The following is a 12,295-nucleotide window of genomic DNA, read 5'->3' as shown; positions in this document are numbered from 1 at the left end:
TTATTTTGAATGACCCAAAATAAAACTGTTTTCATATAATATGAACAAAGAAGGGGCTGTCCATATGGATCTTCTACTGTAAGGACCTCCTTTAAAAATAATTTAAGCAATCCATAACACATGAACTGTGTGTGCTTCATGCAGTACACAAGTTTCTGTTCAGCAAAAGAGAAAGAAATCCTCCATTCTAAATCTCTTTGTTGTGATCCTTTGAATCCTATTGGTACAAGATGACAACCAGAGTTGATGATATCTCCTAAAACAGGATTCGGGGGCCATGCTTGACATCTGCATCTCAAAGCAAACATAGTGGCAATGGATGGCCACAGACTACATTCAAATCTATGTACTAATTCATATTCAATATAGAAATTCCTTCCACTTATACAAGGCCCATGTTGAACAGGATTTTCTTTTCTTCTTAGCAAATCAGAGAAAGAAACGGTTTGACTGTCCACGTATGAAAACTGGCGACCGAGGACACGAACAACAGGAGAAATGCAAAGGGATTCATACTAAAGTAACAGAAAGAGTTATACTCTTTATCATTCGAAAGCAGATTATATAAGTATTCATTGCCATTGAACTATCACCTTACACTCACTTATTTGCATGAGAAAAGCTTGGGCTTTCATATTGAACTTGTATATTACCTTTGACAAGACCTTTCTAAATACACTTTGATTTTCAAGCCTTAAGACCTCGAACTTGAAGTTTGACCTACTCCTCAAAAATCGTGAACCTTGCTCATGACGTTTAAATAATACACATGCCGGGCTTTCATATTAAACCTGTGTATTGCTTTTGACAAGACCTTTCAATAAATACATTATGATTCTTGATCTTGTGACCTTGTCCTTGAAGTTTGACCTTATTTTTTTTAAATGTCGATTTTTTCTTGTAACTTTTGATTGAGAAGAGATTGTTCTTTTTTGTGTTCTTCAAGAAAAAAAAATATGGGATGGCAAGAATGTTTTCTACATCTCCTTGGTTTATATCTACGACGACAATATTCATGCTACCCATATATAAAACAAATAATCCATAAAATAAAAGCTGATTGTGCCGACAATATGTGAATTCACAACTAAGATTTTTACAGCTCAGTTTGCAGGAAGAAATGGTCTGGCGAGGTAAAGATTCCAATACAATGATTGGTTGTAGCTTCCCCAATGTTTGTGATTACTTTATCATTTTACAGTTGGGTTCATTCCCGATACTTTGACATAGAGGTTTTTTGTGGTTTGAAAGAATGCAACTGCGTCTGTAGAAATTTTACATGTATGTCACTTAAAATATATATTAAATCAGATCACCGTTAAATCATCTTCATTGCTTCTTGACCGTTCACGGTAGCCTAGTGGTAGAGCGTTCGCTTCGTGATCGGGAGGCCCGGGTTCGATTCTCTTTCGAGGCGCCGCGTCAAACCTAAGAAGTAACAAGAATAGATATGGGTTACCCCATATCCAAAGATATTCGACTTTTAGATTTAATATGTTTAACAGTGTTTATAATGACGTTAATAAAAAAAAAACTGCACTGTCTAATTATGGAACTGTTGTAAATTTCGTGATTCCATAGCATTACGGTCACCCAGTCTCCTAACAAACAGTACACATAGGCCTACATGTACCTGTGTCCGCAAGACCAACATTAGTCTTGGTCTACACACGTGCGATGGAGCTGTCAAACGCATCCAGCGAGCTCGGAGAAACACGTTTTGTTTTGCCGAGAAGTTACGATGGCAGACAAAACTTTTCTTTTCTTAATTAGATCATATAAATACGAATTCTGATTAATAAAAATTATACAATCCCTGTTGAACTATATATAGTTTGTTCTAACACTTGCATCTGCAACAATTTGTGTTTAAAATGGCCGGGTTAGGAAAATCAGGACTGGGTCGGAAAATTCTAAACTGAAAACCTTTTTTGTTTTGAAAATTACTGAAATATACTAAATGTATTCGTCCCAGAAATTACTTACATTATTCAAGTTCTATATAAAATGGTATGCTGAACTTCAACACGCACCCGAATCTCCAACCCATTTCTCGTTTTGCCACACATACCCCACAGTTTACAAAGTGTACACACGAGCAGAATCCGGCCAGGGATTGAAAATTCCGTCATTTAATAATACACACACACAGAATGATTAATTTTTTTCTTTAAGAAGAAATTGTATGATAATTAACGGACTATAAACATGTGTACTTAATACAATTGTTGATATAGTATTATCAATTCATCGGTGAAAAGATATCAATCGAAGAATGACCTAAATATTCTCTGTTATCAAACTTGTAAAGAAAAAAAAGGCTGAGGAGGGAGCGAGCGTAGGAATATTGATATTTTTTATTTGCATTTCGGGTGGAAAGTGACTTTCTAATAATATTTTGACGTTATTTTTGATTTCTTTAACGTATGACATACACAACTTTACTCTTATCATGAACAATAATGTTGTATCTACTTATCATGATGGAACTATTTTGGTCGGACCAATTTGTGTGAGCCGCCGCTGAATACAGTAATATATCTTGCATAAATAGTATGCACTGATCGAATATATTAAAAATAGGTAGCGACTGTTCCTTCGCCAAGCGCTCGGCATCAGAAGTGAAAGTCACGTGTCTTTCGGATATGACCTTAAAAACGTAAGCCCTGTGTCACGGTAGGCGCTGGCACGATAAAGAACCCTCACTGCTCAATGGCCCTGAGTGCCGAGTATAGGTCTAAAACTGAAGTGACCGGCATAGGTGACGTCTCCATATGAGTGAAAAATCCTCGAGAGGGATGTTAAACAATATACAATCAATCAATCAATCATTGCTTCTTAGAAACATACAACACACTGGGGGAGATTCCGGTAACTCATGCGTTTTCAATAAAACATTTCATGTGTACAAAATTCTATCTTTGATCATTTGCGCAATTGCTATAGATTTCTCCCGTAACAATCGGTCAGATAATATTTAGATTTATTTACCAATCTGCGTTAATATTATCACATTTAGAGCCCATAACAGACAAGTATGAGATTGTTACAATAATAAGGAAAAGATAAGGCAATGAATAGCAAAACATTATACAATTAGTAATTGACATAAATCATTTCAACAATAATCCTGTCTAAAAGGAATACATCAAATATGCATGTATGTGTAATAATACTACTATAGCCTTTCCTCCCCTTAATTAATTAAGTTATTCTTCCTGTTTTCCGAAGAAATACATTGTTTTCCTCTCACAATTACATGTATATAAATATCCTCGGAGGTCCATGAGTCGTTACCCTAACTTGATCGTGACTATTTGTTAATAAATTTGAAGTGCTTTTTTATTTCGTAAGTCATACCTCAATTAAACATGTTCTTTTCTTTGCAAGTAATTGTTCAAATAAAAAAAATCATGCCATTTTAATTGTTTTCATCTCATTTAAGCTACCGATGTTTACTCGGCGACATTTTGAAAAGCAGGTCCTTGGGTCGTGACGTCAGTGGAAATTGAAGTAAAAAGGCCAAGAGAAAGAATATATACGTTTTTCATTTTTCAACTCAAAGTTTAACTGTTTGTCAACATTTTTTAAAGACAAATTAATACAATCTTTACAAAGAATGAATTTTTAAGTTAAACAATTATAAAAACTTAGATAACTAAGCTGAATTTAACACTAATTCAATACAAATTTATGCAGCAGCAGCTAGCAGTATTGTGTTACTCTGTATTACAGTGAGGGCAAAAGAATGGATCATTTCTTCTAACAACACGTATTGGTGAACAATAGATCAGGTAAACCCAATGGCTGCACTTGTCACATTGCGCCCACTTCACAAATACAAGAGAAACACAATCTTTTCAACTCATCTGGCTGAAACTTCTTGCAAACACAGCACAGTTTAGAGGGATCCATCTCAACATCACTGTCAGTGTCTGAAGTATTTTGGAGATCCTCGGATATGCTCAGATTTATTGTTGATGGGCCTGGTAAACCGTCAAGAAGTGCAGTTTTTCTAAAACTTGTCTTTTGGTGCTTCTTACCCCCAATGTCTTTCTCTTTTTTCTTCTGACTTTTTTCATGGTCTTTCATTCGCTGACGCACATTTTCTGAAATTTCCCTGCCGGACACGATCTTGCTCATAGTTTTCCTCTCTTTAATTTCTCATCCACTCTTCTTTGCCTTCAGATGGTTCTCCTTCTCTTGTAACTTTACCACTTAATTTTGCTGATCTTTAATTTCCTCCCAATCCTCTCTCATTCTCTTGGCTTTCAGCGGCAAGGCCCTTGAAGACTTCTGCTGGTACCAAATACCTCAAAGGAACTTCACAAAGGGGGTAAATTGAGGTACGACGAAATCCTGACTGGACGTTTTCGGGAGACAGCGCCTTCATGTATGCCTTGCATGCAACATCCCAGATGTTATACCTGGTAATTGTTGCTGCTGTTTCCCTAATCAACTTGTGACACAAACAATTGTAAATGTTTTGAAATGTGCCGTAGCAGGCAACATCCATTGGTTGTAAGACATGGCTTGTATGAGCTGGAAGTATAAAGATAATTATCCCCTTTTGACTTGCCCACTCTACAAGATCCACAGACACATGGGATTTGTGTCCATCTAAGAGGAGCAATATCTGTCCTTCATCTCGTGGAACAAACTTGAGGAAGTGGTGTTCCAGATACTGTCGAAAGATTTGTCCATTTGACCACCCAGTTTCGCTCACCGTGCCACTAGCCCCAGGGGATGCTCCACTCAAGAGCTCTGGCATCATCCGTTTGCCGGGGAAGACAAACAAGAGGCCCATGGGCCACATCTCTCACCTGAGCACTAAGGGTAGGAAAAAGTAGAAAATGGCTTTTTATTGTAAAGTTTAAATCCAAAAGTAGTCCCATGACCAATCATGGATTTGCTATTTTTTAGAAAATGATTTTTAAAGAATTTTCCTATATCTTTAAAAACTTTGGTCTGCCATTTTGGCCCCGCCCTACCCCTGGGGGCATGATTTGAACAAATTTGAATCTATACTACTTGAGCAGGCTTTCATATAGATATGATGAATTATGGCTTTGTCATTCTTGAGAAGATGTTTAAAGAATTTTCCTTTATATTTCTATGTAAAACTTTGGTCGGCCATTTTGGCCCCGCCCTACCCCCGGGGGCCATGATTTGAACAAACTTGAATCTACACTACCTGGACATGCTTCCATATAAATATGATGAATTATGGCTTTGGCATTCTTGAGAAGAAGATTTTTAAAGAATTTCCTATATATTTCTATGTAAAACTTTGGTCAGCCATTTTGGCCCCGCCCTACCCCGGGGGGGGGGGGTCATGATTTGAACAAACTTGAATCTACACTACCTGAACATGCTTCCATATAAATATGATGAATTATGGCTTTGTCATTCTTGAGAAGAAGATGTTTAAAGAATTTTCCTATATATTTCTATGTAAAACTTTGGTCGGCCATTTTGGCCTCGCCCTACCCCCGGGGGTCATGATTTGAACAAACTTGAATCTACACTACCTGAGGATGTTTCCCCATAAGTTTCATCTTTCCTGGCACAGTGGTTCTTGAGAAGAAGATTTTTAAAATATGCCACCAAATTTTCATTAATTCCCAATTATCTCACCTTGAATAAGGGCGTGGCCCTTCATTTGAACAAACTTGAATTCCCTTCACCCAAGAATACTTTGTGGCAACTTTGGTTGAAATTGGCCCAGCGGTTCTTGAGAAGTCGAAAATGTGAAAAGTTTACAGACAGACAGACAGACGGACGCCCGACAAAATGTGATCAGAAAAGCTCACTTGAGCTTTCAGCTCAGGTGAGCTAAAAAAAAAAAGGTGGTACAGAGACACCGCTTGCACTGCCTCCTCCAAGAATGGTGATAGTCTTTCCACCACCTGATGTTACTGACTGCGGACAGTAAGCTGAATCTCCGACCACGGCTGGTGGTTTATGGTCAACAGAAATACCTTTTTCATCAACATTAAAGATGAGATGAGGCTTCCCATAAAGATAATGTTTGGAGAGAGTGTTACGAAGATTTTCAAAGTAGTTGGACACAGTTTCACTGGAAGCCATTTTCGCTCTAACATGCTCTAACCGTCGTGGCTTCAAAACTTTTAATTCAGGCCATCGCTTTAAAAAACCTCTCATCCACTTCATAGAAAAGGGCTTGTCAGGAGTTCTCTTACCCACAAAAATTGCGTAATCTGTTGCAATATTTATGCATTCCTGTCTAGTATACCCATAACCAAAAGCTGCCATTGTTTTAAAATGATTGACTAGATTGACCTCTTCAAGGTTGTCTAGAACTGGAGTTTTACCAAAAAACAGCAGTTTCTGGGTCAACCTTTAGCAGAACCCTGTCCCTTAAAGTTGTATCAGGCACCCGAAAAATTTTTGAAGCTTTCCTTACTGACATTTTTTGTTCTTTAACCATTTTATATGCATTTGTCATTTGTAATGGAGAATAAAGTCTATAGTTTCTTTTGTGAGGCTTGGGACTTTTCTACAATAGCAAACAAACAAATCCATTGTAAAAAAAAATGTCTAAAAGCAATACAACATGACTGGAAAAATTAACTTTGTTTGGCCTATCGAATTCCAATGTAGTCATGTGACTTCTCTTGATTGCCTGACGTCACGGTGTCAGGCTGTATAAGGATTGATAATTGCTTGATCCGAAACTAATAGATCATACCCAGAGAGCTAGATTTTGTGCAAGCTGATTTACATTAGAAATCTTTTACCTGCATTTTAAAAGAAACTTTTTTTCAGGGAATCAATGATTTTACTGATGCAAAATAATGCAGTATTTACTCTGTTTACTCTGTTTGCATGAAACAGATTATTCCATGTGATTGACCGTTTCAACGTGTCCGTGTATCTTTTCTTCTGCATTTCTATACTACTGGATCAGTCCATTTATGTTTTACAAAAGGGTGAATCGCTCTTTTCGCGCCAAATGTCATGAGTAAGCGATCTTCGCCTTTTCTTTGATTGTTCTATGGTATGAATGGGGGTGCTAACTTCCATGGAATTAAATAAAGTTTGTTATTGTAACCTCCATCTTCTTATGATTCAGAAATTCTATCTACAAATTATATCTTATTCCTTAAAACAACATATGAATCGTATGTATCAGAATATGGACATGCAAAACAAAAGAAATGATTTCTCTAATTTGTTTCCCCTCTGTTGGTTTATTCCATATTTTAATGGACTAGTCCAATCACCATAAACAATCGACGCAGTTCAACCAGGTTCCAGACGATTTGACAAAAGAAATTACCTGTGCGAAATCTTGGATTTCTTTTCCACAAAGGCCTAAATGTTGGTTTTTACCTAGAGTATTTCGTTCTCAAAAAATTATAGTACCCACGTTTCAGAAAAAAAGATCAATGAACACAAACTACTACTGTATACTTCATTCGAGAAAATGCTTTCCAACAACATATGTACGTATTTAGTTATATTCATTCTCTAAAATGTTCACAATGAATGCATGATTTGACAACAGATTTCAGAATATGTGTAGCTTTAAATTTAGATCCAGGGGTAGATCAATCTACTTGCAGAAAAGTCAATCGCATCATCTCGTGTCTTTTCGTCAGAGGTCGAAAAACGAACTCGAATGTATCGACATCATCGGATGTTAAAAATTTATACATTTCCTGTTCATAGTAAAAACGGAGTTGGAAGTCCCTTCTATAGTATATGTTAGATAATATTATTACATTGAATAAAGTTAACTCCATATTCCACAGAAAATAGGTCTATACATCATCCATGCTTTTATTTCAAAGTTTGTGAAAAGGGGGGTGTCATGGCGTATAAATTAACAATACATTTGTGGTCTCCTTCCCTAGCTAAGGCCCGAGGAGTGGGACCGAGGAGTTGCGATTGGCAGAAAACCCACATACATTAACCATTCTGTTAACAACTCTTCAGAATGCAGCAAAGGCATCGTTCTTTTACAAGTTAAATAATTAAATATTTTTACAAGGTTCTCAAATAAAAAGACATATTTCAAACACAAAAAAGTATTGCTCAAAAGGTTTATCACATCTCTTACAGATATTGATTGATTACGTCAGGCAAGCTTTTTGAAAAGCTGTTACTTGTATAATGTAAACAAAGCGTAAAATAGCACTGATGCACTCAGTATAGGTCGTAATAAAAAAATGGACTTTATCGTCATACTTATTTGGTAATAATGGATTTGACTGTTAATCAACTAAACAAAATTTCATACTATTTTTTTTTACCTGTTTTGACCTCATTGTCGTCTGTAGTTGTAAATATGATGTAATCAATCGTAGTAAACTGTTTCTCACGGTGTGCGCAGTCGCGGACCAAATCTCGCGAGATACGAGAGAAAAACAAAAGGGACACAACTCTAGGACCATAACGAATTTAGGGCCTCCGACGACATAGATACATTTAGAGCAAGTTCTAATGGATACAATAACCAGAAGCCAATTTTTTTTACAAATAAAAGGACATGCATACTTTTAGTTTCAAATTCAAAGTGACTTTTTACTGAAGTTAATACAACGGTAAAGCACCCCTTTGAAAATTTATGATGAAAAAAAGTGTACGTAGCAAAATAGTTTATTTCATGCCCCCTTGGTCAGGGGTTTTCGGGGGGGGGGGGTTAACATATTCTGAAAATAAATTAGTGATTTGAAATCTGCTCTTTGGTATTACTATTAATCAACCATTTATGATGAAATAAAATTTATGATAAAATTTCCAAACTTTGAAATAAGTGGCCCCAGAGTCAGTGGTTTCTTTGGGGTGGGGTGCCGAACCAAATTGAATTGTTCGAAAGTAGTTACATGATACTCAGGTGACCTATAAGGCCCGTGGGACTCTTGTTCAATATACCTTTTAATTTGATTCAGCCTCCAGGCGTACATGCTGGCAAATACATGATACATAACTTTCAATGAATCCTGAATGAAGTGAAAGTTCATTAGAATTCCCGCCCCCGCCAAGTTAATTCAAGAACACTCTATTCTGACTTCTGTAAAGCAAATATTCATAAATTAAAATCGACATAACTATATCTTTATTTTATCATATCAACAATACATCTTGTTTCGATTAATAATTTGAAAAATCAATATATAATCATAACTAATGAAGCTTCCATCCACAAAAGGACCCTGCGTTAAATTCTGCAAGAGAAAAGATTACTGGTACATAAGGCTGTAAACGAATGTGCACTACGTCTCCTTGGTTTATTTCTATGACAACGACATTTGTGTGACTCATGGGATCTCTGTCCTCAGCGCTGCAGGACATTGTGTGAACAGTATTTGAATTCACTACCAAATGCGAGAAAAGGTATTTACAGGTAAATGTCCAGGAGAAGGTGTATACGCCATGGTCAGGGGAGGTAAAGATTCCTGTATGATGGTTGTAGCTTCCACCGATGTTTGTTATCACTTTGTCAAATATTACAGTCTGCATATTTCCGAGACCTGAGTGTGTTGTTGATGAAAAGAATGCAACAGTACCTGTAAAAAAAATGTCACTTTATCCTTCACAACTAAGTGACGACGCAATGTTCAGACACTTAATGTTCATTTCATAGAATTAGGACCTTTTCCCCCGCAAGCACTTTAAATATTGCGCAGTACAAGTTTCTCTAAAGTTTAGCGCAAATCATAATGACGTACTATTTTTATGGGATTAAAACTTTTCATATTGTCTTAGATTTTAGCGGTTATGAAAAAGAAGAGAATTGGCATGAAATTGAAGATTAAATATTATACTTTTGAAAATGCGTGAAAAATGCGTGACTGCAGGGATACGGCAATATGCGTGAACGAGGAAATAGTATATTTGTTAAAATGCATGACTGTGGGGAAGGGGATTAAAGTAGTTTATTATATGAGATCAACTTTGATGACAATCTCTTCAGTTTTTTGAAAATTCCTAGTGCATCAATACCCATTTGATATAAGTTTACTTGTATACACGTACCTTCAAACGACTTCTTCTGAATTCTTTTTAGTGGTAATTTCGGAAGCAATCCATGTGTCTTGTTTACTACACTTTGTTCAGTAGCAGATGCGCTCTTGATTGGTTTAGTTTTTTCTGAGTCTTTAGTAACTGTAGTTGAGTTCTTTATTCCATGTTCTCCATGGTCTTTAGCGTAAATAGGCATCTTCTCCCCCTTTTCTGCAACGCTAGTCACTTTTTCCATTCCCTTGATCAACGATCTAATGAGTATGGCTTGCTCGTTGTTTATTTTTTCTTGTAAACTGAGTCTTTCTTCAACGTCACTTAGTCTTAATAATAAATCAGAGATAAGCATTGTTTTCATCTCCTCTTGCTGAACATCCACAGCAACAGCAGAAGATAACGACAAAAGAAAAAGTACAACGAACATCATGGTGAAGGTAATCCAGCATTTGAATGCTGGTAAATGCAAATTACTCGAAGGTTTTATATATTGTTACAGTACTGGCCTCTGAACTTTCAAACACGACATATGATAAGGCATTGGAAATGACAATGACTTGATAACCTTTTGTTACTATATACATGTACATTGTTTTTAACAACGAGAACGATCTTGTAGTTTCTTGCAAAATTCCCTTTCTTGGTTAATTAATATTCTCATAGTTAATCGTAACTTTCATTAATAATTTGATGTAATATTAACATTTTATTCTTTTTCAGTAAAAATTTCTTCCGTTGGAATGGCTAGGAAAAAACATCATCACATATCCACAGTTTTTTTTTTAAAGAGAAGATTATCTTGTTTTCGTTTTACAATAATGTTGATCACTTTATATAAATTAAAGTATTTACATATGTTTATTATAAAGAATCTGATGAAAACACACTCTTTATTTCATTAGTATTAAACATTTGAAAAACATTTCAACCAATATTAAACATAAAAAACATTATCCCAATTCAAACCAAGGTAAAAGTAAATCTTAATGATACATTTTAAGTTATTCCTATAAATCGACGCATCGAAAAATATTATTTTATACGTTGCTTTAAAATGAATTACATACATGTATGCAAGAAATTTATTTAATACAACAGAAAGGTAGTAATGTCTTTGTAGTTGACATTTTCAAAATGTGTTTCTCGATATATCAAAATCCTCTAATAGACCGGTTTCAGAAAACGGTAAAAAAAATATATAATTACAAGGAATCCACCCAGTTCTAAAAATACACAAATAGATAAAATTAACTTCTTTGAACAATTTTTTATAAGCACAAAGTAATGTAACTTTTTCCAAAAAATTATCTTCAAATCCTTTAAAGGTATATTCTGCTTCCTTCCAAGTCTTTTCAACAAATTATTTATCAGATGATAAAATGGAGAGGAAAATGTGGATAAGAAAGAATATCACTATTAAAAATGCTATTGTAGTAAAAAGACAAATGATTGTTTTCTTAGAGTTACACTTATTTAATGGTTTTCTGGACATATTTTCCATGTTCATCATTTTACGTTCCGTTCTGTGGTTAAGTGCCTTTGAAATTAAAATCTTGCTTTCTATTTGACCTCTTGATTCAATATTAATATTGTCAACCATTCCTTCTTTTGCCATCATGTACTCCTTGGCAACTATGTTTTCTCCCAAGTCTTCCACAACTCTTTTGGGATCAACAATTGTTCCCCTAGTATCTGTTACTGACGCGCTGTAGAAATTGTTTGAAAACATGACTGGTCTTTGAACAGGCATGCTAATGTCTCTTTCATTAGGAAAGAGTGTTATTGATGGCTCTTCATGGTTGTTTTCATTGATATAGGTCATATCAGAAAAAGGGACAAAAGAATCAACTTTCATTTCTTCAATTTCCCTCTCTGTGACATCGACTGAGTAATTTTTTTCCCAATCAAATGATGTTCCACAAAGAGCATCTGAATGTCTTGGAGACATGAAATTTACAGGACTGTTATTCGCATAACTCACCAAAAGGACAGAAGTATTTTGATCTTTTTGCCTGATGCTGATCTCCATATTCGTTTTCATATTAGTTGTTTTCATGAAGGGTTTTGACTTTTCTGTTGAAATTGTCTGAGCAATTTCTTTCGAGATCCTTTTCACCTCCGGCATATTTTTCCAAAGTGAACCTCCGGGGTCCCCCCTGATTTGTATAGAGACACCATTGTTTGTAGTTGTAAATTTACCTTAATCGGTATAACTTGTTATTCTGACGGATATTTCACTGCATTTCCCTCGTTTCTCTGCTTCTTGAAACACCGATAACCTTCTATTGTCTGTTGTAAACCAAAGACC

This window comes from Saccostrea cucullata, unplaced genomic scaffold (assembly GCF_032062105.1).
Source record: "Saccostrea cucullata isolate Sc308-1 unplaced genomic scaffold, CSIRO_AGI_Scuc_v1 ctg2886, whole genome shotgun sequence".
NCBI classification, from domain to species: Eukaryota; Metazoa; Mollusca; class Bivalvia; order Ostreida; family Ostreidae; genus Saccostrea; species Saccostrea cuccullata.
This window is presented reverse-complemented; position numbering follows the sequence as displayed.